Source organism: Alnus glutinosa, chromosome 12, assembly GCF_958979055.1.
Source record: "Alnus glutinosa chromosome 12, dhAlnGlut1.1, whole genome shotgun sequence".
NCBI classification, from domain to species: domain Eukaryota; kingdom Viridiplantae; phylum Streptophyta; class Magnoliopsida; order Fagales; family Betulaceae; genus Alnus; species Alnus glutinosa.
Genome location: NC_084897.1, coordinates 13336559 through 13359459, shown reverse-complemented (window position 1 = coordinate 13359459; position 22901 = coordinate 13336559). Strand labels below are relative to the sequence as shown.

At 48.3% G+C, this 22901-nt stretch overlaps 48 non-coding genes across 48 annotated transcripts; all 48 read right to left on the bottom strand.

Annotated features, from left to right (window-relative positions):
• Nucleotides 1-56: 56 nt before the first annotated feature.
• Nucleotides 57-175, bottom strand: LOC133852802 (5S ribosomal RNA). Its single transcript, XR_009895988.1, has one exon. It is a non-coding gene; the product is annotated as a 5S ribosomal RNA (ribosomal RNA).
• A 359-nt stretch (nt 176-534) lies between these two features.
• Nucleotides 535-653, bottom strand: LOC133852903 (5S ribosomal RNA). Its single transcript, XR_009896084.1, has one exon. It is a non-coding gene; the product is annotated as a 5S ribosomal RNA (ribosomal RNA).
• Nucleotides 654-1012: 359 nt separating this feature from the next.
• Nucleotides 1013-1131, bottom strand: LOC133853306 (5S ribosomal RNA). The gene has a single exon (XR_009896412.1). It is a non-coding gene; the product is annotated as a 5S ribosomal RNA (ribosomal RNA).
• A 359-nt stretch (nt 1132-1490) lies between these two features.
• Nucleotides 1491-1609, bottom strand: LOC133853058 (5S ribosomal RNA). Its single transcript, XR_009896185.1, has one exon. It is a non-coding gene; the product is annotated as a 5S ribosomal RNA (ribosomal RNA).
• Nucleotides 1610-1968: 359 nt separating this feature from the next.
• Nucleotides 1969-2087, bottom strand: LOC133852889 (5S ribosomal RNA). The gene has a single exon (XR_009896071.1). It is a non-coding gene; the product is annotated as a 5S ribosomal RNA (ribosomal RNA).
• Nucleotides 2088-2446: 359 nt separating this feature from the next.
• On the bottom strand, nt 2447-2565 carry LOC133853533 (5S ribosomal RNA). Its single transcript, XR_009896634.1, has one exon. It is a non-coding gene; the product is annotated as a 5S ribosomal RNA (ribosomal RNA).
• A 359-nt stretch (nt 2566-2924) lies between these two features.
• On the bottom strand, nt 2925-3043 carry LOC133852801 (5S ribosomal RNA). Its single transcript, XR_009895987.1, has one exon. It is a non-coding gene; the product is annotated as a 5S ribosomal RNA (ribosomal RNA).
• Nucleotides 3044-3402: 359 nt separating this feature from the next.
• LOC133852937 (5S ribosomal RNA) lies at nt 3403-3521 on the bottom strand. The gene has a single exon (XR_009896116.1). It is a non-coding gene; the product is annotated as a 5S ribosomal RNA (ribosomal RNA).
• Nucleotides 3522-3880: 359 nt separating this feature from the next.
• On the bottom strand, nt 3881-3999 carry LOC133852813 (5S ribosomal RNA). Its single transcript, XR_009895999.1, has one exon. It is a non-coding gene; the product is annotated as a 5S ribosomal RNA (ribosomal RNA).
• Nucleotides 4000-4358: 359 nt separating this feature from the next.
• On the bottom strand, nt 4359-4477 carry LOC133852888 (5S ribosomal RNA). Its single transcript, XR_009896070.1, has one exon. It is a non-coding gene; the product is annotated as a 5S ribosomal RNA (ribosomal RNA).
• A 359-nt stretch (nt 4478-4836) lies between these two features.
• On the bottom strand, nt 4837-4955 carry LOC133853305 (5S ribosomal RNA). Its single transcript, XR_009896411.1, has one exon. It is a non-coding gene; the product is annotated as a 5S ribosomal RNA (ribosomal RNA).
• Nucleotides 4956-5314: 359 nt separating this feature from the next.
• LOC133852971 (5S ribosomal RNA) lies at nt 5315-5433 on the bottom strand. Its single transcript, XR_009896149.1, has one exon. It is a non-coding gene; the product is annotated as a 5S ribosomal RNA (ribosomal RNA).
• A 359-nt stretch (nt 5434-5792) lies between these two features.
• Nucleotides 5793-5911, bottom strand: LOC133852873 (5S ribosomal RNA). Its single transcript, XR_009896056.1, has one exon. It is a non-coding gene; the product is annotated as a 5S ribosomal RNA (ribosomal RNA).
• A 359-nt stretch (nt 5912-6270) lies between these two features.
• LOC133852819 (5S ribosomal RNA) lies at nt 6271-6389 on the bottom strand. The gene has a single exon (XR_009896004.1). It is a non-coding gene; the product is annotated as a 5S ribosomal RNA (ribosomal RNA).
• Nucleotides 6390-6748: 359 nt separating this feature from the next.
• Nucleotides 6749-6867, bottom strand: LOC133853515 (5S ribosomal RNA). Its single transcript, XR_009896616.1, has one exon. It is a non-coding gene; the product is annotated as a 5S ribosomal RNA (ribosomal RNA).
• Nucleotides 6868-7226: 359 nt separating this feature from the next.
• LOC133853380 (5S ribosomal RNA) lies at nt 7227-7345 on the bottom strand. Its single transcript, XR_009896483.1, has one exon. It is a non-coding gene; the product is annotated as a 5S ribosomal RNA (ribosomal RNA).
• Nucleotides 7346-7704: 359 nt separating this feature from the next.
• On the bottom strand, nt 7705-7823 carry LOC133853304 (5S ribosomal RNA). Its single transcript, XR_009896410.1, has one exon. It is a non-coding gene; the product is annotated as a 5S ribosomal RNA (ribosomal RNA).
• Nucleotides 7824-8182: 359 nt separating this feature from the next.
• On the bottom strand, nt 8183-8301 carry LOC133853366 (5S ribosomal RNA). Its single transcript, XR_009896469.1, has one exon. It is a non-coding gene; the product is annotated as a 5S ribosomal RNA (ribosomal RNA).
• Nucleotides 8302-8660: 359 nt separating this feature from the next.
• On the bottom strand, nt 8661-8779 carry LOC133853494 (5S ribosomal RNA). The gene has a single exon (XR_009896595.1). It is a non-coding gene; the product is annotated as a 5S ribosomal RNA (ribosomal RNA).
• Nucleotides 8780-9138: 359 nt separating this feature from the next.
• On the bottom strand, nt 9139-9257 carry LOC133853303 (5S ribosomal RNA). Its single transcript, XR_009896409.1, has one exon. It is a non-coding gene; the product is annotated as a 5S ribosomal RNA (ribosomal RNA).
• A 359-nt stretch (nt 9258-9616) lies between these two features.
• On the bottom strand, nt 9617-9735 carry LOC133853493 (5S ribosomal RNA). The gene has a single exon (XR_009896594.1). It is a non-coding gene; the product is annotated as a 5S ribosomal RNA (ribosomal RNA).
• Nucleotides 9736-10094: 359 nt separating this feature from the next.
• On the bottom strand, nt 10095-10213 carry LOC133853302 (5S ribosomal RNA). The gene has a single exon (XR_009896408.1). It is a non-coding gene; the product is annotated as a 5S ribosomal RNA (ribosomal RNA).
• Nucleotides 10214-10572: 359 nt separating this feature from the next.
• LOC133852841 (5S ribosomal RNA) lies at nt 10573-10691 on the bottom strand. The gene has a single exon (XR_009896025.1). It is a non-coding gene; the product is annotated as a 5S ribosomal RNA (ribosomal RNA).
• A 359-nt stretch (nt 10692-11050) lies between these two features.
• Nucleotides 11051-11169, bottom strand: LOC133853300 (5S ribosomal RNA). Its single transcript, XR_009896406.1, has one exon. It is a non-coding gene; the product is annotated as a 5S ribosomal RNA (ribosomal RNA).
• Nucleotides 11170-11528: 359 nt separating this feature from the next.
• Nucleotides 11529-11647, bottom strand: LOC133853299 (5S ribosomal RNA). The gene has a single exon (XR_009896405.1). It is a non-coding gene; the product is annotated as a 5S ribosomal RNA (ribosomal RNA).
• A 359-nt stretch (nt 11648-12006) lies between these two features.
• LOC133853298 (5S ribosomal RNA) lies at nt 12007-12125 on the bottom strand. Its single transcript, XR_009896404.1, has one exon. It is a non-coding gene; the product is annotated as a 5S ribosomal RNA (ribosomal RNA).
• A 359-nt stretch (nt 12126-12484) lies between these two features.
• Nucleotides 12485-12603, bottom strand: LOC133853436 (5S ribosomal RNA). Its single transcript, XR_009896537.1, has one exon. It is a non-coding gene; the product is annotated as a 5S ribosomal RNA (ribosomal RNA).
• Nucleotides 12604-12962: 359 nt separating this feature from the next.
• LOC133853297 (5S ribosomal RNA) lies at nt 12963-13081 on the bottom strand. Its single transcript, XR_009896403.1, has one exon. It is a non-coding gene; the product is annotated as a 5S ribosomal RNA (ribosomal RNA).
• A 359-nt stretch (nt 13082-13440) lies between these two features.
• Nucleotides 13441-13559, bottom strand: LOC133852809 (5S ribosomal RNA). The gene has a single exon (XR_009895994.1). It is a non-coding gene; the product is annotated as a 5S ribosomal RNA (ribosomal RNA).
• A 359-nt stretch (nt 13560-13918) lies between these two features.
• LOC133853492 (5S ribosomal RNA) lies at nt 13919-14037 on the bottom strand. The gene has a single exon (XR_009896593.1). It is a non-coding gene; the product is annotated as a 5S ribosomal RNA (ribosomal RNA).
• A 359-nt stretch (nt 14038-14396) lies between these two features.
• On the bottom strand, nt 14397-14515 carry LOC133853296 (5S ribosomal RNA). Its single transcript, XR_009896402.1, has one exon. It is a non-coding gene; the product is annotated as a 5S ribosomal RNA (ribosomal RNA).
• A 359-nt stretch (nt 14516-14874) lies between these two features.
• LOC133853295 (5S ribosomal RNA) lies at nt 14875-14993 on the bottom strand. The gene has a single exon (XR_009896401.1). It is a non-coding gene; the product is annotated as a 5S ribosomal RNA (ribosomal RNA).
• Nucleotides 14994-15352: 359 nt separating this feature from the next.
• On the bottom strand, nt 15353-15471 carry LOC133853294 (5S ribosomal RNA). Its single transcript, XR_009896400.1, has one exon. It is a non-coding gene; the product is annotated as a 5S ribosomal RNA (ribosomal RNA).
• A 359-nt stretch (nt 15472-15830) lies between these two features.
• On the bottom strand, nt 15831-15949 carry LOC133853293 (5S ribosomal RNA). The gene has a single exon (XR_009896399.1). It is a non-coding gene; the product is annotated as a 5S ribosomal RNA (ribosomal RNA).
• Nucleotides 15950-16308: 359 nt separating this feature from the next.
• Nucleotides 16309-16427, bottom strand: LOC133853292 (5S ribosomal RNA). The gene has a single exon (XR_009896398.1). It is a non-coding gene; the product is annotated as a 5S ribosomal RNA (ribosomal RNA).
• A 359-nt stretch (nt 16428-16786) lies between these two features.
• LOC133853291 (5S ribosomal RNA) lies at nt 16787-16905 on the bottom strand. Its single transcript, XR_009896397.1, has one exon. It is a non-coding gene; the product is annotated as a 5S ribosomal RNA (ribosomal RNA).
• A 359-nt stretch (nt 16906-17264) lies between these two features.
• LOC133853289 (5S ribosomal RNA) lies at nt 17265-17383 on the bottom strand. The gene has a single exon (XR_009896395.1). It is a non-coding gene; the product is annotated as a 5S ribosomal RNA (ribosomal RNA).
• A 359-nt stretch (nt 17384-17742) lies between these two features.
• Nucleotides 17743-17861, bottom strand: LOC133853288 (5S ribosomal RNA). The gene has a single exon (XR_009896394.1). It is a non-coding gene; the product is annotated as a 5S ribosomal RNA (ribosomal RNA).
• Nucleotides 17862-18220: 359 nt separating this feature from the next.
• On the bottom strand, nt 18221-18339 carry LOC133853287 (5S ribosomal RNA). The gene has a single exon (XR_009896393.1). It is a non-coding gene; the product is annotated as a 5S ribosomal RNA (ribosomal RNA).
• Nucleotides 18340-18698: 359 nt separating this feature from the next.
• LOC133853286 (5S ribosomal RNA) lies at nt 18699-18817 on the bottom strand. Its single transcript, XR_009896392.1, has one exon. It is a non-coding gene; the product is annotated as a 5S ribosomal RNA (ribosomal RNA).
• A 359-nt stretch (nt 18818-19176) lies between these two features.
• LOC133853285 (5S ribosomal RNA) lies at nt 19177-19295 on the bottom strand. Its single transcript, XR_009896391.1, has one exon. It is a non-coding gene; the product is annotated as a 5S ribosomal RNA (ribosomal RNA).
• Nucleotides 19296-19654: 359 nt separating this feature from the next.
• LOC133853284 (5S ribosomal RNA) lies at nt 19655-19773 on the bottom strand. Its single transcript, XR_009896390.1, has one exon. It is a non-coding gene; the product is annotated as a 5S ribosomal RNA (ribosomal RNA).
• A 359-nt stretch (nt 19774-20132) lies between these two features.
• On the bottom strand, nt 20133-20251 carry LOC133853283 (5S ribosomal RNA). Its single transcript, XR_009896389.1, has one exon. It is a non-coding gene; the product is annotated as a 5S ribosomal RNA (ribosomal RNA).
• Nucleotides 20252-20610: 359 nt separating this feature from the next.
• Nucleotides 20611-20729, bottom strand: LOC133853389 (5S ribosomal RNA). The gene has a single exon (XR_009896491.1). It is a non-coding gene; the product is annotated as a 5S ribosomal RNA (ribosomal RNA).
• Nucleotides 20730-21098: 369 nt separating this feature from the next.
• Nucleotides 21099-21217, bottom strand: LOC133853282 (5S ribosomal RNA). Its single transcript, XR_009896388.1, has one exon. It is a non-coding gene; the product is annotated as a 5S ribosomal RNA (ribosomal RNA).
• A 359-nt stretch (nt 21218-21576) lies between these two features.
• On the bottom strand, nt 21577-21695 carry LOC133853281 (5S ribosomal RNA). The gene has a single exon (XR_009896387.1). It is a non-coding gene; the product is annotated as a 5S ribosomal RNA (ribosomal RNA).
• A 359-nt stretch (nt 21696-22054) lies between these two features.
• Nucleotides 22055-22173, bottom strand: LOC133853280 (5S ribosomal RNA). The gene has a single exon (XR_009896386.1). It is a non-coding gene; the product is annotated as a 5S ribosomal RNA (ribosomal RNA).
• Nucleotides 22174-22532: 359 nt separating this feature from the next.
• Nucleotides 22533-22651, bottom strand: LOC133853278 (5S ribosomal RNA). Its single transcript, XR_009896384.1, has one exon. It is a non-coding gene; the product is annotated as a 5S ribosomal RNA (ribosomal RNA).
• Nucleotides 22652-22901: the final 250 nt, after the last annotated feature.

The window sequence follows — 22901 nt, the reverse complement described above, 5'->3', positions numbered from 1 at the left end:
AAAAAATAAAATAATAATAAATAACGGCAAAAAAATAATTGAAAAAAGTAAAACGAGGGGTGCAACACGAGGACTTCCCAGGAGGTCACCCATCCTGGTACTACTCTCGCCCAAGCACGCTTAGCTGCGGAGTTCTGATAGGATCCGGTGCATTAGTGCTGGTATGATCGCACCCGTTAGCAGAGTCACGCAAAAAACTTATAACCCTCACTCGTCTAACTGAACTGGCCCGCACAGTGATGGGATCCGGTGCTCAGACGTGTCCACGTGCCACCCAATAAATAAAACACACAATACAACGATTAAATGCAATAGAATGAGCCGAAAACTCCTTAAAAACGCTTTCAGTGTAGAGTACGCATGGAAACGGCGTGCCTGGAGGTCAAAACGATGGATTTTAAGCCCGAAAATGTGCTCACCCAGCTCCGCTAGGTGGCCATCGCGTGCGCGCCGGAAAGAGCCTTCCCCTCACCGGCGCAAAAAATAAAATAATAATAAATAACGGCAAAAAAATAATTGAAAAAAGTAAAACGAGGGGTGCAACACGAGGACTTCCCAGGAGGTCACCCATCCTAGTACTACTCTCGCCCAAGCACGCTTAACTGCTGAGTTTTGATGGGATCCGGTGCATTAGTGCTGGTATGATCGCACCCGTTAGAAGAGTCACGCAAAAAACTTATAACCCTCACTCGTCTAACTGAACTGGCCCGCACAGTGATGGGATCCGGTGCTCAGACGTGTCCACGTGCCACCCAATAAATAAAACACACAATACAACGATTAAATGCAATAGAATGAGTCGAAAACTCCTTAAAAACGCTTTCAGTGTAGAGTACGCATGGAAACGGCGTGCCTGGAGGTCAAAACGATGGATTTTGAGCCCGAAAATGTGCTCACCCAGCTCCGCTAGGTGGCCATCGCGTGCGCGCCGGAAAGAGCCTTCCCCTCACCGCCGCAAAAAATAAAATAATAATAAATAACGGCAAAAAAATAATTGAAAAAAGTAAAACGAGGGGTGCAACACGAGGACTTCCCAGGAGGTCACCCATCCTAGTACTACTCTCGCCCAAGCACGCTTAACTGCGGAGTTCTGATGGGATCCGGTGCATTAGTGCTGGTATGATCGCACCCGTTAGCAGAGTCACGCAAAAAACTTATAACCCTCACTCGTCCAACTGAACTGGCCCGCACAGTGATGGGATCCGGTGCTCAGACGTGTCCACGTGCCACCCAATAAATAAAACACACAATACAACGATTAAATGCAATAGAATGAGCCGAAAACTCCTTAAAAACGCTTTCAGTGTAGAGTACGCATGGAAACGGCGTGCCTGGAGGTCAAAACGATGGATTTTGAGCCCGAAAATGTGCTCACCCAGCTCCGCTAGGTGGCCAACGCGTGCGCGCCGGAAAGAGCCTTCCCCTCACCGGCGCAAAAAATAAAATAATAATAAATAACGGCAAAAAAATAATTGAAAAAAGTAAAACGAGGGGTGCAATACGAGGACTTCCCAGGAGGTCACCCATCCTAGTACTACTCTCGCCCAAGCACGCTTAACTGCGGAGTTCTGATGGGATCCGGTGCATTAGTGCTGGTATGATCGCACCCGTTAGCAGAGTCACGCAAAAAACTTATAACCCTCACTCGTCTAACTGAACTGGCCCGCACAGTGATGGGATCCGGTGCTCAGACGTGTCCACGTGCCACCCAATAAATAAAACACACAATACAACGATCAAATGCAATAGAATGAGCCGAAAACTCCTTAAAAACGCTTTCAGTGTAGAGTACGCATGGAAACGGCGTGTCTGGAGGTCAAAACGATGGATTTTGAGCCCGAAAATGTGCTCACCCAGCTCCGCTAGGTGGCCATCGCGTGCGCGCCGGAAAGAGCCTTCCCCTCACCGGCGCAAAAAATAAAATAATAATAAATAACGGCAAAAAAATAATTGAAAAAAGTAAAACGAGGGGTGCACCACGAGGACTTCCCAGGAGGTCACCCATCCTAGTATTACTCTCGCCCAAGCACGCTTAACTGCGGAGTTCTGATGGGATCCGGTGCAGTAGTGCTGGTATGATCGCACCCGTTAGTAGAGTCACGCAAAAAACTTATAACCCTCACTCGTCTAACTGAACTGGCCCGCACAGTGATGGGATCCGGTGCTCAGACGTGTCCACGTGCCACCCAATAAATAAAACACACAATACAACGATTAAATGCAATAGAATGAGTCGAAAACTCCTTAAAAACGCTTTCAGTGTAGAGTACGCATGGAAACGGCGTGCCTGGAGGTCAAAACGATGGATTTTGAGCCCAAAAATGTGCTCACCCAGCTCCGCTAGGTGGCCATTGCGTGCGCGCCGGAAAGAGCCTTCCCCTCACCGGCGCAAAAAATAAAATAATAATAAATAACGGCAAAAAAATAATTGAAAAAAGTAAAACGAGGGGTGCAACACGAGGACTTCCCAGGAGGTCACCCATCCTGGTACTACTCTCGCCCAAGCACGCTTAACTGCGGAGTTCTGATAGGATCCGGTGCATTAGTGCTGGTATGATCGCACCCGTTAGCAGAGTCACGCAAAAAACTTATAACCCTCACTCGTCTAACTGAACTGGCCCGCACAGTGATGGGATCCGGTGCTCAGACGTGTCCACGTGCCACCCAATAAATAAAACACACAATACAACGATCAAATGCAATAGAATGAGCCGAAAACTCCTTAAAAACGCTTTCAGTGTAGAGTACGCATGGAAACGGCGTGTCTGGAGGTCAAAACGATGGATTTTGAGCCCGAAAATGTGCTCACCCAGCTCCGCTAGGTGGCCATCGCGTGCGCGCCGGAAAGAGCCTTCCCCTCACCGGCGCAAAAAATAAAATAATAATAAATAACGGCAAAAAAATAATTGAAAAAAGTAAAACGAGGGGAGCAACACGAGGACTTCCCAGGAGGTCACCCATCCTGGTACTACTCTCGCCCAAGCACGCTTAACTGCGGAGTTCTGATGGGATCCGGTGCAGTAGTGCTGGTATGATCGCACCCGTTAGCAGAGTCACGCAAAAAACTTATAACCCTCACTCGTCTAACTGAACTGGCCCGCACAGTGATGGGATCCGGTGCTCAGACGTGTCCACGTGCCACCCAATAAATAAAACACACAATACAACGATTAAATGCAATAGAATGAGCCGAAAACTCCTTAAAAACGCTTTCAGTGTAGAGTACGCATGGAAACGGCGTGCCTGGAGGTCAAAACGATGGATTTTGAGCCCGAAAATGTGCTCACCCAGCTCCGCTAGGTGGCCAACACGTGCGCGCCGGAAAGAGCCTTCCCCTCACCGGCGCAAAAAATAAAATAATAATAAATAACGGCAAAAAAATAATTGAAAAAAGTAAAACGAGGGGTGCAACACGAGGACTTCCCAGGAGGTCACCCATCCTAGTACTACTCTCGCCCAAGCACGCTTAACTGCGGAGTACTGATGGGATCATGTGCATTAGTGCTGGTATGATCGCACCCGTTAGCAGAGTCACGCAAAAAACTTATAACCCTCACTCGTCTAACTGAACTGGCCCGCACAGTGATGGGATCCGGTGCTCAGACGTGTCCACGTGCCACCCAATAAATAAAACACACAATACAACGATTAAATGCAATAGAATGAGCCGAAAACTCCTTAAAAACGCTTTCAGTGTAGAGTACGCATGGAAACGGCGTGCCTGGAGGTCAAAACGATGGATTTTGAGCCCGAAAATGTGCTCACCCAGCTCCGCTAGGTGGCCATCGCGTGCGCGCCGGAAAGAGCCTTCCCCTCACCGGCGCAAAAAATAAAATAATAATAAATAACGGCAAAAAAATAATTGAAAAAAGTAAAACGAGGGGTGCAACACGAGGACTTCCCAGGAGGTCACCCATCCTAGTATTACTCTCGCCCAAGCACGCTTAACTGCGGAGTTCTGATGGGATCCGGTGCAGTAGTGCTGGTATGATCGCACCCGTTAGTAGAGTCACGCAAAAAACTTATAACCCTCACTCGTCTAACTGAACTGGCCCGCACAGTGATGGGATCCGGTGCTCAGACGTGTCCACGTGCCACCCAATAAATAAAACACACAATACAACGATTAAATGCAATAGAATGAGCCGAAAACTCCTTAAAAACGCTTTCAGTGTAGAGTACGCATGGAAACGGCGTGCCTGGAGGTCAAAACGATGGATTTTGAGCCCGAAAATGTGCTCACCCAGCTCCGCTAGGTGGCCATTGCGTGCGCGCCGGAATGAGCCTTCCCCTCACCGGCGCAAAAAATAAAATAATAATAAATAACGGCAAAAAAATAATTGAAAAAAGTAAAACGAGGGGTGCACCACGAGGACTTCCCAGGAGGTCACCCATCCTAGTATTACTCTCGCCCAAGCACGCTTAACTGCGGAGTTCTGATGGGATCCGGTGCAGTAGTGCTGGTATGATCGCACCCGTTAGTAGAGTCACGCAAAAAACTTATAACCCTCACTCGTCTAACTGAACTGGCCCGCACAGTGATGGGATCCGGTGCTCAGACGTGTCCACGTGCCACCCAATAAATAAAACACACAATACAACGATTAAATGCAATAGAATGAGCCGAAAACTCCTTAAAAACGCTTTCAGTGTAGAGTACGCATGGAAACGGCGTGCCTGGAGGTCAAAACGATGGATTTTGAGCCCGAAAATGTGCTCACCCAGCTCCGCTAGGTGGCCATCGCGTGCGCGCCGGAAAGAGCCTTCCCCTCACCGCCGCAAAAAATAAAATAATAATAAATAACGGCAAAAAAATAATTGAAAAAAGTAAAACGAGGGGTGCAACACGAGGACTTCCCAGGAGGTCACCCATCCTAGTACTACTCTCGCCCAAGCACGCTTAACTGCGGAGTTCTGATGGGATCCGGTGCATTAGTGCTGGTATGATCGCACCCGTTAGCAGAGTCACGTAAAAAACTTATAACCCTCACTCGTCCAACTGAACTGGCCCGCACAGTGATGGGATCCGGTGCTCAGACGTGTCCACGTGCCACCCAATAAATAAAACACACAATACAACGATTAAATGCAATAGAATGAGCCGAAAACTCCTTAAAAACGCTTTCAGTGTAGAGTACGCATGGAAACGGCGTGCGTGGAGGTCAAAACGATGGATTTTGAGCCCGAAAATGTGCTCACCCAGCTCCGCTAGGTGGCCAACGCGTGCGCGCCGGAAAGAGCCTTCCCCTCACCGGCGCAAAAAATAAAATAATAATAAATAACGGCAAAAAAATAATTGAAAAAAGTAAAACGAGGGGTGCAATACGAGGACTTCCCAGGAGGTCACCCATCCTAGTACTACTCTCGCCCAAGCACGCTTAACTGCGGAGTTCTGATGGGATCCGGTGCATTAGTGCTGGTATGATCGCACCCGTTAGCAGAGTCACGCAAAAAACTTATAACCCTCACTCGTCTAACTGAACTGGCCCGCACAGTGATGGGATCCGGTGCTCAGACGTGTCCACGTGCCACCCAATAAATAAAACACACAATACAACGATCAAATGCAATAGAATGAGCCGAAAACTCCTTAAAAACGCTTTCAGTGTAGAGTACGCATGGAAACGGCGTGTCTGGAGGTCAAAACGATGGATTTTGAGCCCGAAAATGTGCTCACCCAGCTCCGCTAGGTGGCCATCGCGTGCGCGCCGGAAAGAGCCTTCCCCTCACCGGCGCAAAAAATAAAATAATAATAAATAACGGCAAAAAAATAATTGAAAAAAGTAAAACGAGGGGAGCAACACGAGGACTTCCCAGGAGGTCACCCATCCTGGTACTACTCTCGCCCAAGCACGCTTAGCTGCGGAGTTCTGATAGGATCCGGTGCATTAGTGCTGGTATGATCGCACCCGTTAGCAGAGTCACGCAAAAAACTTATAACCCTCACTCGTCTAACTGAACTGGCCCGCACAGTGATGGGATCCGGTGCTCAGACGTGTCCACGTGCCACCCAATAAATAAAACACACAATACAACGATTAAATGCAATAGAATGAGCCGAAAACTCCTTAAAAACGCTTTCAGTGTAGAGTACGCATGGAAACGGCGTGCCTGGAGGTCAAAACGATGGATTTTGAGCCCGAAAATGTGCTCACCCAGCTTCGCTAGGTGGCCATTGCGTGCGCGCCGGAATGAGCCTTCCCCTCACCGGCGCAAAAAATAAAATAATAATAAATAACGGCAAAAAAATAATTGAAAAAAGTAAAACGAGGGGTGCACCACGAGGACTTCCCAGGAGGTCACCCATCCTAGTACTACTCTCGCCCAAGCACGCTTAACTGCGGAGTTCTAATGGGATCCGGTGCAGTAGTGCTGGTATGATCGCACCCGTTAGTAGAGTCACGCAAAAAACTTATAACCCTCACTCGTCTAACTGAACTGGCCCGCACAGTGATGGGATCCGGTGCTCAGACGTGTCCACGTGCCACCCAATAAATAAAACACACAATACAACGATTAAATGCAATAGAATGAGCCGAAAACTCCTTAAAAACGCTTTCAGTGTAGAGTACGCATGGAAACGGCGTGCCTGGAGGTCAAAACGATGGATTTTGAGCCCGAAAATGTGCTCACCCAGCTCCGCTAGGTGGCCATCGCGTGCGCGCCGGAATGAGCCTTCCCCTCACCGGCGCAAAAAATAAAATTATAATAAATAACGGCAAAAAAATAATTGAAAAAAGTAAAACTAGGGGTGCAACACGAGGACTTCCCAGGAGGTCACCCATCCTAGTACTACTCTCGCCCAAGCACGCTTAGCTGCGAAGTTCTGATGGGATCCGGTGCATTAGTGCTGGTATGATCGCACCCGTTAGTAGAGTCACGCAAAAAACTTATAACCCTTACTCGTCTAACTGAACTGGCCCGCACAGTGATGGGATCCGGTGCTCAGACGTGTCCACGTGCCACCCAATAAATAAAACACACAATACAACGATTAAATGCAATAGAATGAGCCGAAAACTCCTTAAAAACGCTTTCAGTGTAGAGTACGCATGGAAACGGCGTGCCTGGAGGTCAAAACGATGGATTTTGAGCCCGAAAATGTGCTCACCCAGCTCCGCTAGGTGGCCAACGCGTGCGCGCCGGAAAGAGCCTTCCCCTCACCGGCGCAAAAAATAAAATAATAATAAATAACGGCAAAAAAATAATTGAAAAAAGTAAAACGAGGGGTGCAACACGAGGACTTCCCAGGAGGTCACCCATCCTAGTACTACTCTCGCCCATGCACGCTTAACTGCGGAGTTCTGATGGGATCCGGTGCATTAGTGCTGGTATGATCGCACCCGTTAGCAGAGTCACGCAAAAAACTTATAACCCTCACTCGTCTAACTGAACTGGCCCGCACAGTGATGGGATCCGGTGCTCAGACGTGTCCACGTGCCACCCAATAAATAAAACACACAATACAACGATTAAATGCAATAGAATGAGCCGAAAACTCCTTAAAAACGCTTTCAGTGTAGAGTACGCATGGAAACGGCGTGCCTGGAGGTCAAAACGATGGATTTTGAGCCCGAAAATGTGCTCACCCAGCTCCGCTAGGTGGCCATCGCGTGCGCGCCGGAAAGAGCCTTCCCCTCACCAGCGCAAAAAATAAAATAATAATAAATAACGGCAAAAAAATAATTGAAAAAAGTAAAACGAGGGGTGCAACACGAGGACTTCCCAGGAGGTCACCCATCCTAGTACTACTCTCGCCCAAGCACGCTTAACTGCGGAGTTCTGATGGGATCCGGTGCATTAGTGCTGGTATGATCGCACCCGTTAGCAGAGTCACGCAAAAAACTTATAACCCTCACTCGTCTAACTGAACTGGCCCGCATAGTGATGGGATCCGGTGCTCAGACGTGTCCACGTGCCACCCAATAAATAAAACACACAATACAACGATCAAATGCAATAGAATGAGCCGAAAACTCCTTAAAAACGCTTTCAGTGTAGAGTACGCATGGAAACGGCGTGTCTGGAGGTCAAAACGATGGATTTTGAGCCCGAAAATGTGCTCACCCAGCTCCGCTAGGTAGCCATCGCGTGCGCGCCGGAAAGAGCCTTCCCCTCACCGGCGCAAAAAATAAAATAATAATAAATAACGGCAAAAAAATAATTGAAAAAAGTAAAACGAGGGGTGCAACACGAGGACTTCCCAGAAGGTCACCCATCCTAGTACTACTCTCGCCCAAGCACGCTTAACTGCGGAGTTCTGATGGGATCCGGTGCATTAGTGCTGGTATGATCGCACCCGTTAGTAGAGTCACGGAAAAAACTTATAACCCTCACTCGTCTAACTGAACTGGCCCGCACAGTGATGGGATCCGGTGCTCAGACGTGTCCACGTGCCACCCAATAAATAAAACACACAATACAACGATTAAATGCAATAGAATGAGCCGAAAACTCCTTAAAAACGCTTTCAGTGTAGAGTACGCATGGAAACGGCGTGCCTGGAGGTCAAAACGATGGATTTTGAGCCCGAAAATGTGCTCACCCAGCTTCGCTAGGTGGCCATCGCGTGCGCGCCGGAAAGAGCCTTCCCCTCACCGGCGCAAAAAATAAAATAATAATAAATAACGGCAAAAAAATAATTGAAAAAAGTAAAACGAGGGGTGCAACACGAGGACTTCCCAGGAGGTCACCCATCCTAGTACTACTCTCGCCCAAGCGCGCTTAACTGCGGAGTTCTGATGGGATCCGGTGCATTAGTGCTGGTATGATCGCACCCGTTAGTAGAGTCACGCAAAAAACTTATAACCCTCACTCGTCTAACTGAACTGGCCCGCACAGTGATGGGATCCGGTGCTCAGACGTGTCCACGTGCCACCCAATAAATAAAACACACAATACAACGATTAAATGCAATAGAATGAGCCGAAAACTCCTTAAAAACGCTTTCAGTGTAGAGTACGCATGGAAACGGCGTGCCTGGAGGTCAAAACGATGGATTTTGAGCCCGAAAATGTGCTCACCCAGCTCCGCTAGGTGGCCATCGCGTGCGCGCCGGAAAGAGCCTTCCCCTCACCGGCGCAAAAAATAAAATAATAATAAATAACGGCAAAAAAATAATTGAAAAAAGTAAAACGAGGGGTGCAACACGAGGACTTCCCAGGAGGTCACCCATCCTAGTACTACTCTCGCCCAAGCACGCTTAACTGCGGAGTTCTGATGGGATCCGGTGCATTAGTGCTGGTATGATCGCACCCGTTAGTAGAGTCACGCAAAAAACTTATAACCCTCACTCGTCTAACTGAACTGGCCCGCACAGTGATGGGATCCGGTGCTCAGACGTGTCCACGTGCCACCCAATAAATAAAACACACAATACAACGATTAAATGCAATAGAATGAGCCGAAAACTCCTTAAAAACGCTTTCAGTGTAGAGTACGCATGGAAACGGCGTGCCTGGAGGTCAAAACGATGGATTTTGAGCCCGAAAATGTGCTCACCCAGCTCCGCTAGGTGGCCATCGCGTGCGCGCCGGAAAGAGCCTTCCCCTCACCGGCGCAAAAAATAAAATAATAATAAATAACGGCAAAAAAATAATTGAAAAAAGTAAAACGAGGGGTGCAACACGAGGACTTCCCAGGAGGTCACCCATCCTAGTACTACTCTCGCCCAAGCGCGCTTAACTGCGGAGTTCTGATGGGATCCGGTGCATTAGTGCTGGTATGATCGCACCCGTTAGTAGAGTCACGCAAAAAACTTATAACCCTCACTCGTCTAACTGAACTGGCCCGCACAGTGATGGGATCCGGTGCTCAGACGTGTCCACGTGCCACCCAATAAATAAAACACACAATACAACGATTAAATGCAATAGAATGAGCCGAAAACTCCTTAAAAACGCTTTCAGTGTAGAGTACGCATGGAAACGGCGTGCCTGGAGGTCAAAACGATGGATTTTGAGCCCGAAAATGTGCTCACCCAGCTCCGCTAGGTGGCCATCGCGTGCGCGCCGGAAAGAGCCTTCCCCTCACCGGCGCAAAAAATAAAATAATAATAAATAACGGCAAAAAAATAATTGAAAAAAGTAAAACGAGGGGTGCAACACGAGGACTTCCCAGGAGGTCACCCATCCTAGTACTACTCTCGCCCAAGCACGCTTAACTGCGGAGTTCTGATGGGATCCGGTGCATTAGTGCTGGTATGATCGCACCCGTTAGTAGAGTCACGCAAAAAACTTATAACCCTCACTCGTCTAACTGAACTGGCCCGCACAGTGATGGGATCCGGTGCTCAGACGTGTCCACGTGCCACCCAATAAATAAAACACACAATACAACGATTAAATGCAATAGAATGAGCCGAAAACTCCTTAAAAACGCTTTCAGTGTAGAGTACGCATGGAAACGGCGTGCCTGGAGGTCAAAACGATGGATTTTGAGCCCGAAAATGTGCTCACCCAGCTCCGCTAGGTGGCCATCGCGTGCGCGCCGGAAAGAGCCTTCCCCTCACCGGCGCAAAAAATAAAATAATAATAAATAACGGCAAAAAAATAATTGAAAAAAGTAAAACGAGGGGTGCAACACGAGGACTTCCCAGGAGGTCACCCATCCTAATACTACTCTCGCCCAAGCGCGCTTAACTGCGGAGTTCTGATGGGATCCGGTGCATTAGTGCTGGTATGATCGCACCCGTTAGTAGAGTCACGCAAAAAACTTATAACCCTCACTCGTCTAACTGAACTGGCCCGCACAGTGATGGGATCCGGTGCTCAGACGTGTCCACGTGCCACCCAATAAATAAAACACACAATACAACGATTAAATGCAATAGAATGAGCCGAAAACTCCTTAAAAACGCTTTCAGTGTAGAGTACGCATGGAAACGGCGTGCCTGGAGGTCAAAACGATGGATTTTGAGCCCGAAAATGTGCTCACCCAGCTCCGCTAGGTGGCCATCGCGTGCGCGCCGGAAAGAGCCTTCCCCTCACCGGCGCAAAAAATAAAATAATAATAAATAACGGCAAAAAAATAATTGAAAAAAGTAAAACGAGGGGTGCAACACGAGGACTTCCCAGGAGGTCACCCATCCTAGTACTACTCTCGCCCAAGCACGCTTAACTGCGGAGTTCTGATGGGATCCGGTGCATTAGTGCTGGTATGATCGCACCCGTTAGTAGAGTCACGCAAAAAACTTATAACCCTCACTCGTCTAACTGAACTGGCCCGCACAGTGATGGGATCCGGTGCTCAGACGTGTCCACGTGCCACCCAATAAATAAAACACACAATACAACGATTAAATGCAATAGAATGAGCCGAAAACTCCTTAAAAACGCTTTCAGTGTAGAGTACGCATGGAAACGGCGTGCCTGGAGGTCAAAACGATGGATTTTGAGCCCGAAAATGTGCTCACCCAGCTCCGCTAGGTGGCCATCGCGTGCGCGCCGGAAAGAGCCTTCCCCTCACCGGCGCAAAAAATAAAATAATAATAAATAACGGCAAAAAAATAATTGAAAAAAGTAAAACGAGGGGTGCAACACGAGGACTTCCCAGGAGGTCACCCATCCTAGTACTACTCTCGCCCAAGCACGCTTAACTGCGGAGTTCTGATGGGATCCGGTGCATTAGTGCTGGTATGATCGCACCCGTTAGTAGAGTCACGCAAAAAACTTATAACCCTCACTCGTCTAACTGAACTGGCCCGCACAGTGATGGGATCCGGTGCTCAGACGTGTCCACGTGCCACCCAATAAATAAAACACACAATACAACGATTAAATGCAATAGAATGAGCCGAAAACTCCTTAAAAACGCTTTCAGTGTAGAGTACGCTTGGAAACGGCGTGCCTGGAGGTCAAAACGATGGATTTTGAGCCCGAAAATGTGCTCACCCAGCTCCGCTAGGTGGCCATCGCGTGCGCGCCGGAAAGTGCCTTCCCCTCACCGGCGCAAAAAATAAAATAATAATAAATAACGGCAAAAAAATAATTGAAAAAAGTAAAACGAGGGGTGCAACACGAGGACTTCCCAGGAGGTCACCCATCCTAGTACTACTCTCGCCCAAGCACGCTTAACTGCGGAGTTCTGATGGGATCCGGTGCATTAGTGCTGGTATGATCGCACCCGTTAGTAGAGTCACGCAAAAAACTTATAACCCTCACTCGTCTAACTGAACTGGCCCGCACAGTGATGGGATCCGGTGCTCAGACGTGTCCACGTGCCACCCAATAAATAAAACACACAATACAACGATTAAATGCAATAGAATGAGCCGAAAACTCCTTAAAAACGCTTTCAGTGTAGAGTACGCATGGAAACGGCGTGCCTGGAGGTCAAAACGATGGATTTTGAGCCCGAAAATGTGCTCACCCAGCTCCGCTAGGTGGCCATCGCGTGCGCGCCGGAAAGAGCCTTCCCCTCACCGGCGCAAAAAATAAAATAATAATAAATAACGGCAAAAAAATAATTGAAAAAAGTAAAACGAGGGGTGCAACACGAGGACTTCCCAGGAGGTCACCCATCCTAGTACTACTCTCGCCCAAGCACGCTTGACTGCGGAGTTCTGATGGGATCCGGTGCATTAGTGCTGGTATGATCGCACCCGTTAGTAGAGTCACGCAAAAAACTTATAACCCTCACTCGTCTAACTGAACTGGCCCGCACAGTGATGGGATCCGGTGCTCAGACGTGTCCACGTGCCACCCAATAAATAAAACGCACAATACAACGATTAAATGCAATAGAATGAGCCGAAAACTCCTTAAAAACGCTTTCAGTGTAGAGTACGCATGGAAACGGCGTGCCTGGAGGTCAAAACGATGGATTTTGAGCCCGAAAATGTGCTCACCCAGCTCCGCTAGGTGGCCATCGCGTGCGCGCCGGAATGAGCCTTCCCCTCACCGGCGCAAAAAATAAAATAATAATAAATAACGGCAAAAAAATAATTGAAAAAAGTAAAACGAGGGGTGCAACACGAGGACTTCCCAGGAGGTCACCCATCCTAGTACTACTCTCGCCCAAGCACGCTTAACTGCGGAGTTCTGATGGGATCCGGTGCATTAGTGCTGGTATGATCGCACCCGTTAGTAGAGTCACGCAAAAAACTTATAACCCTCACTCGTCTAACTGAACTGGCCCGCACAGTGATGGGATCCGGTGCTCAGACGTGTCCACGTGCCACCCAATAAATAAAACACACAATACAACGATTAAATGCAATAGAATGAGCCGAAAACTCCTTAAAAACGCTTTCAGTGTAGAGTACGCATGGAAACGGCGTGCCTGGAGGTCAAAACGATGGATTTTGAGCCCGAAAATGTGCTCACCCAGCTCCGCTAGGTGGCCATCGCGTGCGCGCCGGAAAGAGCCTTCCCCTCACCGGCGCAAAAAATAAAATAATAATAAATAACGGCAAAAAAATAATTGAAAAAAGTAAAACGAGGGGTGCAACACGAGGACTTCCCAGGAGGTCACCCATCCTAGTACTACTCTCGCCCAATCACGCTTAACTGCGGAGTTCTGATGGGATCCGGTGCATTAGTGCTGGTATGATCGCACCCGTTAGTAGAGTCACGCAAAAAACTTATAACCCTCACTCGTCTAACTGAACTGGCCCGCACAGTGATGGGATCCGGTGCTCAGACGTGTCCACGTGCCACCCAATAAATAAAACGCACAATACAACGATTAAATGCAATAGAATGAGCCGAAAACTCCTTAAAAACGCTTTCAGTGTAGAGTACGCATGGAAACGGCGTGCCTGGAGGTCAAAACGATGGATTTTGAGCCCGAAAATGTGCTCACCCAGCTCCGCTAGGTGGCCATCGCGTGCGCGCCGGAAAGAGCCTTCCCCTCACCGGCGCAAAAAATAAAATAATAATAAATAACGGCAAAAAAATAATTGAAAAAAGTAAAACGAGGGGTGCAACACGAGGACTTCCCAGGAGGTCACCCATCCTAGTACTACTCTCGCCCAAGCGCGCTTAACTGCGGAGTTCTGATGGGATCCGGTGCATTAGTGCTGGTATGATCGCACCCGTTAGTAGAGTCACGCAAAAAACTTATAACCCACACTCGTCTAACTGAACTGGCCCGCACAGTGATGGGATCCGGTGCTCAGACGTGTCCACGTGCCACCCAATAAATAAAACGCACAATACAACGATTAAATGCAATAGAATGAGCCGAAAACTCCTTAAAAACGCTTTCAGTGTAGAGTACGCATGGGAACGGCGTGCCTGGAGGTCAAAACGATGGATTTTGAGCCCGAAAATGTGCTCACCCAGCTCGGCTAGTTGGCCATCGCGTGCGCGCCGGAAAGAGCCTTCCCCTCACCGGCGCAAAAAATAAAATAATAATAAATAACGGCAAAAAAATAATTGAAAAAAGTAAAACGAGGGGTGCAACACGAGGACTTCCCAGGAGGTCACCCATCCTAGTACTACTCTCGCCCAAGCACGCTTAACTGCGGAGTTCTGATGGGATCCGGTGCATTAGTGCTGGTATGATCGCACCCGTTAGTAGAGTCACGCAAAAAACTTATAACCCTCACTCGTCTAACTGAACTGGCCCGCACAGTGATGGGATCCGGTGCTCAGACGTGTCCACGTGCCACCCAATAAATAAAACGCACAATACAACGATTAAATGCAATAGAATGAGCCGAAAACTCCTTAAAAACGCTTTCAGTGTAGAGTACGCATGGGAACGGCGTGCCTGGAGGTCAAAACGATGGATTTTGAGCCCGAAAATGTGCTCACCCAGCTCGGCTAGTTGGCCATCGCGTGCGCGCCGGAAAGAGCCTTCCCCTCACCGGCGCAAAAAATAAAATAATAATAAATAACGGCAAAAAAATAATTGAAAAAAGTAAAACGAGGGGTGCAACACGAGGACTTCCCAGGAGGTCACCCATCCTAGTACTACTCTCGCCCAAGCACGCTTAACTGCGGAGTTCTGATGGGATCCGGTGCATTAGTGCTGGTATGATCGCACCCGTTAGTAGAGTCACGCAAAAAACTTATAACCCTCACTCGTCTAACTGAACTGGCCCGCACAGTGATGGGATCCGGTGCTCAGACGTGTCCACGTGCCACCCAATAAATAAAACACACAATACAACGATTAAATGCAATAGAATGAGCCGAAAACTCCTTAAAAACGCTTTCAGTGTAGAGTACGCATGGGAACGGCGTGCCTGGAGGTCAAAACGATGGATTTTGAGCCCGAAAATGTGCTCACCCAGCTCGGCTAGTTGGCCATCGCGTGCGCGCCGGAAAGAGCCTTCCCCTCACCGGCGCAAAAAATAAAATAATAATAAATAACGGCAAAAAAATAATTGAAAAAAGTAAAACGAGGGGTGCAACACGAGGACTTCCCAGGAGGTCACCCATCCTAGTACTACTCTCGCCCAAGCACGCTTAACTGCGGAGTTCTGATGGGATCCGGTGCATTAGTGCTGGTATGATCGCACCCGTTAGTAGAGTCACGCAAAATACTTATAACCCTCACTCGTCTAACTGAACTGGCCCGCACAGTGATGGGATCCGGTGCTCAGACGTGTCCACGTGCCACCCAATAAATAAAACGCACAATACAACGATTAACTGCAATAGAATGAGCCGAAAACTCCTTAAAAACGCTTTCAGTGTAGAGTACGCATGGAAACGGCGTGCCTGGAGGTCAAAACGATGGATTTTGAGCCCGAAAATGTGCTCACCCAGCTCCGCTAGGTGGCCATCGCGTGCGCGCCGGAATGAGCCTTCCCCTCACCGGCGCAAAAAATAAAATAATAATAAATAACGGCAAAAAAATAATTGAAAAAAGTAAAACGAGGGGTGCAACACGAGGACTTCCCAGGAGGTCACCCATCCTAGTACTACTCTCGCCCAAGCACGCTTAACTGCGGAGTTCTGATGGGATCCGGTGCATTAGTGCTGGTATGATCGCACCCGTTAGTAGAGTCACGCAAAAAACTTATAACCCTCACTCGTCTAACTGAACTGGCCCGCACAGTGATGGGATCCGGTGCTCAGACGTGTCCACGTGCCACCCAATAAATAAAACGCACAATACAACGATTAAATGCAATAGAATGAGCCGAAAACTCCTTAAAAACGCTTTCAGTGTAGAGTACGCATGGAAACGGCGTGCCTGGAGGTCAAAACGATGGATTTTGAGCCCGAAAATGTGCTCACCCAGCTCCGCTAGGTGGCCATCGCGTGCGCGCCGGAAAGAGCCTTCCCCTCACCGGCGCAAAAAATAAAATAATAATAAATAACGGCAAAAAAATAATTGAAAAAAGTAAAACGAGGGGTGCAACACGAGGACTTCCCAGGAGGTCACCCATCCTAGTACTACTCTCGCCCAAGCACGCTTAACTGCGGAGTTCTGATGGGATCCGGTGCATTAGTGCTGGTATGATCGCACCCGTTAGTAGAGTCACGCAAAAAACTTATAACCCTCACTCGTCTAACTGAACTGGCCCGCACAGTGATGGGATCCGGTGCTCAGACGTGTCCACGTGCCACCCAATAAATAAAACGCACAATACAACGATTAAATGCAATAGAATGAGCCGAAAACTCCTTAAAAACGCTTTCAGTGTAGAGTACGCATGGAAACGGCGTGCCTGGGGGTCAAAACGATGGATTTTGAGCCCCAAAATGTGCTCACCCAGCTCCGCTAGGTGGCCATCGCGTGCGCGCCGGAAAGAGCCTTCCCCTCACCGGCGCAAAAAATAAAATAATAATAAATAACGGCAAAAAAATAATTGAAAAAAGTAAAACGAGGGGTGCAACACGAGGACTTCCCAGGAGGTCACCCATCCTAGTACTACTCTCGCCCAAGCACGCTTAACTGCGGAGTTCTGATGGGATCCGGTGCATTAGTGCTGGTATGATCGCACCCGTTAGTAGAGTCACGCAAAAAACTTATAACCCTCACTCGTCTAACTGAACTGGCCCGCACAGTGATGGGATCCGGTGCTCAGACGTGTCCACGTGCCACCCAATAAATAAAACGCACAATACAACGATTAAATGCAATAGAATGAGCCGAAAACTCCTTAAAAACGCTTTCAGTGTAGAGTACGCATGGAAACGGCGTGCCTGGAGGTCAAAACGATGGATTTTGAGCCCGAAAATGTGCTCACCCAGCTCCGCTAGGTGGCCATCGCGTGCGCGCCGGAATGAGCCTTCCCCTCACCGGCGCAAAAAATAAAATAATAATAAATAACGGCAAAAAAATAATTGAAAAAAGTAAAACGAGGGGTGCAACACGAGGACTTCCCAGGAGGTCACCCATCCTAGTACTACTCTCGCCCAAGCACGCTTAACTGCGGAGTTCTGATGGGATCCGGTGCATTAGTGCTGGTATGATCGCACCCGTTAGTAGAGTCACGCAAAAAACTTATAACCCTCACTCGTCTAACTGAACTGGCCCGCACAGTGATGGGATCCGGTGCTCAGACGTGTCCACGTGCCACCCAATATATAAAACGCACAATACAACGATTAACTGCAATAGAATGAGCCGAAAACTCCTTAAAAACGCTTTCAGTGTAGAGTACGCATGGAAACGGCGTGCCTGGAGGTCAAAACGATGGATTTTGAGCCCGAAAATGTGCTCACCCAGCTCCGCTAGGTGGCCATCGCGTGCGCGCCGGAAAGAGCCTTCCCCTCACCGGCGCAAAAAATAAAATAATAATAAATAACGGCAAAAAAATAATTGAAAAAAGTAAAACGAGGGGTGCAACACGAGGACTTCCCAGGAGGTCACCCATCCTAGTACTACTCTCGCCCAAGCACGCTTAACTGCGGAGTTCTGATGGGATCCGGTGCATTAGTGCTGGTATGATCGCACCCGTTAGTAGAGTCACGCAAAAAACTTATAACCCTCACTCGTCTAACTGAACTGGCCCGCACAGTGATGGGATCCGGTGCTCAGACGTGTCCACGTGCCACCCAATAAATAAAACGCACAATACAACGATTAAATGCAATAGAATGAGCCGAAAACTCCTTAAAAACGCTTTCAGTGTAGAGTACGCATGGAAACGGCGTGCCTGGAGGTCAAAACGATGGATTTTGAGCCCGAAAATGTGCTCACCCAGCTCCGCTAGGTGGCCATCGCGTGCGCGCCGGAAAGAGCCTTCCCCTCACCGGCGCAAAAAATAAAATAATAATAAATAACGGCAAAAAAATAATTGAAAAAAGTAAAACGAGGGGTGCAACACGAGGACTTCCCAGGAGGTCACCCATCCTAGTACTACTCTCGCCCAAGCACGCTTAACTGCGGAGTTCTGATGGGATCCGGTGCATTAGTGCTGGTATGATCGCACCCGTTAGTAGAGTCACGCAAAAAACTTATAACCCTCACTCGTCTAACTGAACTGGCCCGCACAGTGATGGGATCCGGTGCTCAGACGTGTCCACGTGCCACCCAATATATAAAACGCACAATACAACGATTAACTGCAATAGAATGAGCCGAAAACTCCTTAAAAACGCTTTCAGTGTAGAGTACGCATGGAAACGGCGTGCCTGGAGGTCAAAACGATGGATTTTGAGCCCGAAAATGTGCTCACCCAGCTCCGCTAGGTGGCCATCGCGTGCGCGCCGGAAAGAGCCTTCCCCTCACCGGCGCAAAAAATAAAATAATAATAAATAACGGCAAAAAAATAATTGAAAAAAGTAAAACGAGGGGTGCAACACGAGGACTTCCCAGGAGGTCACCCATCCTAGTACTACTCTCGCCCAAGCACGCTTAACTGCGGAGTTCTGATGGGATCCGGTGCATTAGTGCTGGTATGATCGCACCCGTTAGTAGAGTCACGCAAAAAACTTATAACCCTCACTCGTCTAACTGAACTGGCCCGCACAGTGATGGGATCCGGTGCTCAGACGTGTCCACGTGCCACCCAATAAATAAAACGCACAATACAACGATTAAATGCAATAGAATGAGCCGAAAACTCCTTAAAAACGCTTTCAGTGTAGAGTACGCATGGAAACGGCGTGCCTGGAGGTCAAAACGATGGATTTTGAGCCCGAAAATGTGCTCACCCAGCTCCGCTAGGTGGCCATCGCGTGCGCGCCGGAATGAGCCTTCCCCTCACCGGCGCAAAAAATAAAATAATAATAAATAACGGCAAAAAAATAATTGAAAAAAGTAAAACGAGGGGTGCAACACGAGGACTTCCCAGGAGGTCACCCATCCTAGTACTACTCTCGCCCAAGCACGCTTAACTGCGGAGTTCTGATGGGATCCGGTGCATTAGTGCTGGTATGATCGCACCCGTTAGTAGAGTCACGCAAAAAACTTATAACCCTCACTCGTCTAACTGAACTGGCCCGCACAGTGATGGGATCCGGTGCTCAGACGTGTCCACGTGCCACCCAATAAATAAAACGCACAATACAACGATTAAATGCAATAGAATGAGCCGAAAACTCCTTAAAAACGCTTTCAGTGTAGAGTACGCATGGAAACGGCGTGCCTGGAGGTCAAAACGATGGATTTTGAGCCCGAAAATGTGCTCACCCAGCTCCGCTAGGTGGCCATCGCGTGCGCGCCGGAATGAGCCTTCCCCTCACCGGCGCAAAAAATAAAATAATAATAAATAACGGCAAAAAAATAATTGAAAAAAGTAAAACGAGGGGTGCAACACGAGGACTTCCCAGGAGGTCACCCATCCTAGTACTACTCTCGCCCAAGCACGCTTAACTGCGGAGTTCTGATGGGATCCGGTGCATTAGTGCTGGTATGATCGCACCCGTTAGTAGAGTCACGCAAAAAACTTATAACCCTCACTCGTCTAACTGAACTGGCCCGCACAGTGATGGGATCCGGTGCTCAGACGTGTCCACGTGCCACCCAATAAATAAAACACACAATACAACGATTAAATGCAATAGAATGAGCCGAAAACTCCTTAAAAACGCTTTCAGTGTAGAGTACGCATGGAAACGGCGTGCCTGGAGGTCAAAACGATGGATTTTGAGCCCGAAAATGTGCTCACCCAGCTCCGCTAGGTGGCCATCGCGTGCGCGCCGGAAAGAGCCTTCCCCTCACCGGCGCAAAAAATAAAATAATAATAAATAACGGCAAAAAAATAATTGAAAAAAGTAAAACGAGGGGTGCAACACGAGGACTTCCCAGGAGGTCACCCATCCTAGTACTACTCTCGCCCAAGCACGCTTAACTGCGGAGTTCTGATGGGATCCGGTGCATTAGTGCTGGTATGATCGCACCCGTTAGTAGAGTCACGCAAAAAACTTATAACCCTCACTCGTCTAACTGAACTGGCCCGCACAGTGATGGGATCCGGTGCTCAGACGTGTCCACGTGCCACCCAATAAATAAAACACACAATACAACGATTAAATGCAATAGAATGAGCCGAAAACTCCTTAAAAACGCTTTCAGTGTAGAGTACGCATGGAAACGGCGTGCCTGGAGGTCAAAACGATGGATTTTGAGCCCGAAAATGTGCTCACCCAGCTCCGCTAGGTGGCCATCGCGTGCGCGCCGGAATGAGCCTTCCCCTCACCGGCGCAAAAAATAAAATAATAATAAATAACGGCAAAAAAATAATTGAAAAAAGTAAAACGAGGGGTGCAACACGAGGACTTCCCAGGAGGTCACCCATCCTAGTACTACTCTCGCCCAAGCACGCTTAACTGCGGAGTTCTGATGGGATCCGGTACATTAGTGCTGGTATGATCGCACCCGTTAGTAGAGTCACGCAAAAAACTTATAACCCTCACTCGTCTAACTGAACTGGCCCGCACAGTGATGGGATCCGGTGCTCAGACGTGTCCACGTGCCACCCAATAAATAAAACACACAATACAACGATTAAATGCAATAGAATGAGCCGAAAACTCCTTAAAACTCCTTAAAAACGCTTTCAGTGTAGAGTACGCATGGAAACGGCGTGCCTGGAGGTCAAAACGATGGATTTTGAGCCCGAAAATGTGCTCACCCAGCTCCGCTAGGTGGCCATCGCGTGCGCGCCGGAAAGAGCCTTCCCCTCACCGGCGCAAAAAATAAAATAATAATAAATAACGGCAAAAAAATAATTGAAAAAAGTAAAACGAGGGGTGCAACACGAGGACTTCCCAGGAGGTCACCCATCCTAGTACTACTCTCGCCCAAGCACGCTTAACTGCGGAGTTCTGATGGGATCCGGTGCATTAGTGCTGGTATGATCGCACCCGTTAGTAGAGTCACGCAAAAAACTTATAACCCTCACTCGTCTAACTGAACTGGCCCGCACAGTGATGGGATCCGGTGCTCAGACGTGTCCACGTGCCACCCAATAAATAAAACACACAATACAACGATTAAATGCAATAGAATGAGCCGAAAACTCCTTAAAAACGCTTTCAGTGTAGAGTACGCATGGAAACGGCGTGCCTGGAGGTCAAAACGATGGATTTTGAGCCCGAAAATGTGCTCACCCAGCTCCGCTAGGTGGCCATCGCGTGCGCGCCGGAAAGAGCCTTCCCCTCACCGGCGCAAAAAATAAAATAATAATAAATAACGGCAAAAAAATAATTGAAAAAAGTAAAACGAGGGGTGCAACACGAGGACTTCCCAGGAGGTCACCCATCCTAGTACTACTCTCGCCCAAGCACGCTTAACTGCGGAGTTCTGATGGGATCCGGTGCATTAGTGCTGGTATGATCGCACCCGTTAGTAGAGTCACGCAAAAAACTTATAACCCTCACTCGTCTAACTGAACTGGCCCGCACAGTGATGGGATCCGGTGCTCAGACGTGTCCACGTGCCACCCAATAAATAAAACACACAATACAACGATTAAATGCAATAGAATGAGCCGAAAACTCCTTAAAAACGCTTTCAGTGTAGAGTACGCATGGAAACGGCGTGCCTGGAGGTCAAAACGATGGATTTTGAGCCCGAAAATGTGCTCACCCAGCTCCGCTAGGTGGCCATCGCGTGCGCGCCGGAATGAGCCTTCCCCTCACCGGCGCAAAAAATAAAATAATAATAAATAACGGCAAAAAAATAATTGAAAAAAGTAAAACGAGGGGTGCAACACGAGGACTTCCCAGGAGGTCACCCATCCTAGTACTACTCTCGCCCAAGCACGCTTAACTGCGGAGTTCTGATGGGATCCGGTGCATTAGTGCTGGTATGATCGCACCCGTTAGTAGAGTCACGCAAAAAACTTATAACCCTCACTCGTCTAACTGAACTGGCCCGCACAGTGATGGGATCCGGTGCTCAGACGTGTCCACGTGCCACCCAATAAATAAAACACACAATACAACGATTAAATGCAATAGAATGAGCCGAAAACTCCTTAAAAACGCTTTCAGTGTAGAGTACGCATGGAAACGGCGTGCCTGGAGGTCAAAACGATGGATTTTGAGCCCGAAAATGTGCTCACCCAGCTCCGCTAGGTGGCCATCGCGTGCGCGCCGGAATGAGCCTTCCCCTCACCGGCGCAAAAAATAAAATAATAATAAATAACGGCAAAAAAATAATTGAAAAAAGTAAAACGAGGGGTGCAACACGAGGACTTCCCAGGAGGTCACCCATCCTAGTACTACTCTCGCCCAAGCACGCTTAACTGCGGAGTTCTGATGGGATCCGGTGCATTAGTGCTGGTATGATCGCACCCGTTAGTAGAGTCACGCAAAAAACTTATAACCCTCACTCGTCTAACTGAACTGGCCCGCACAGTGATGGGATCCGGTGCTCAGACGTGTCCACGTGCCACCCAATAAATAAAACACACAATACAACGATTAAATGCAATAGAATGAGCCGAAAACTCCTTAAAAACGCTTTCAGTGTAGAGTACGCATGGAAACGGCGTGCCTGGAGGTCAAAACGATGGATTTTGAGCCCGAAAATGTGCTCACCCAGCT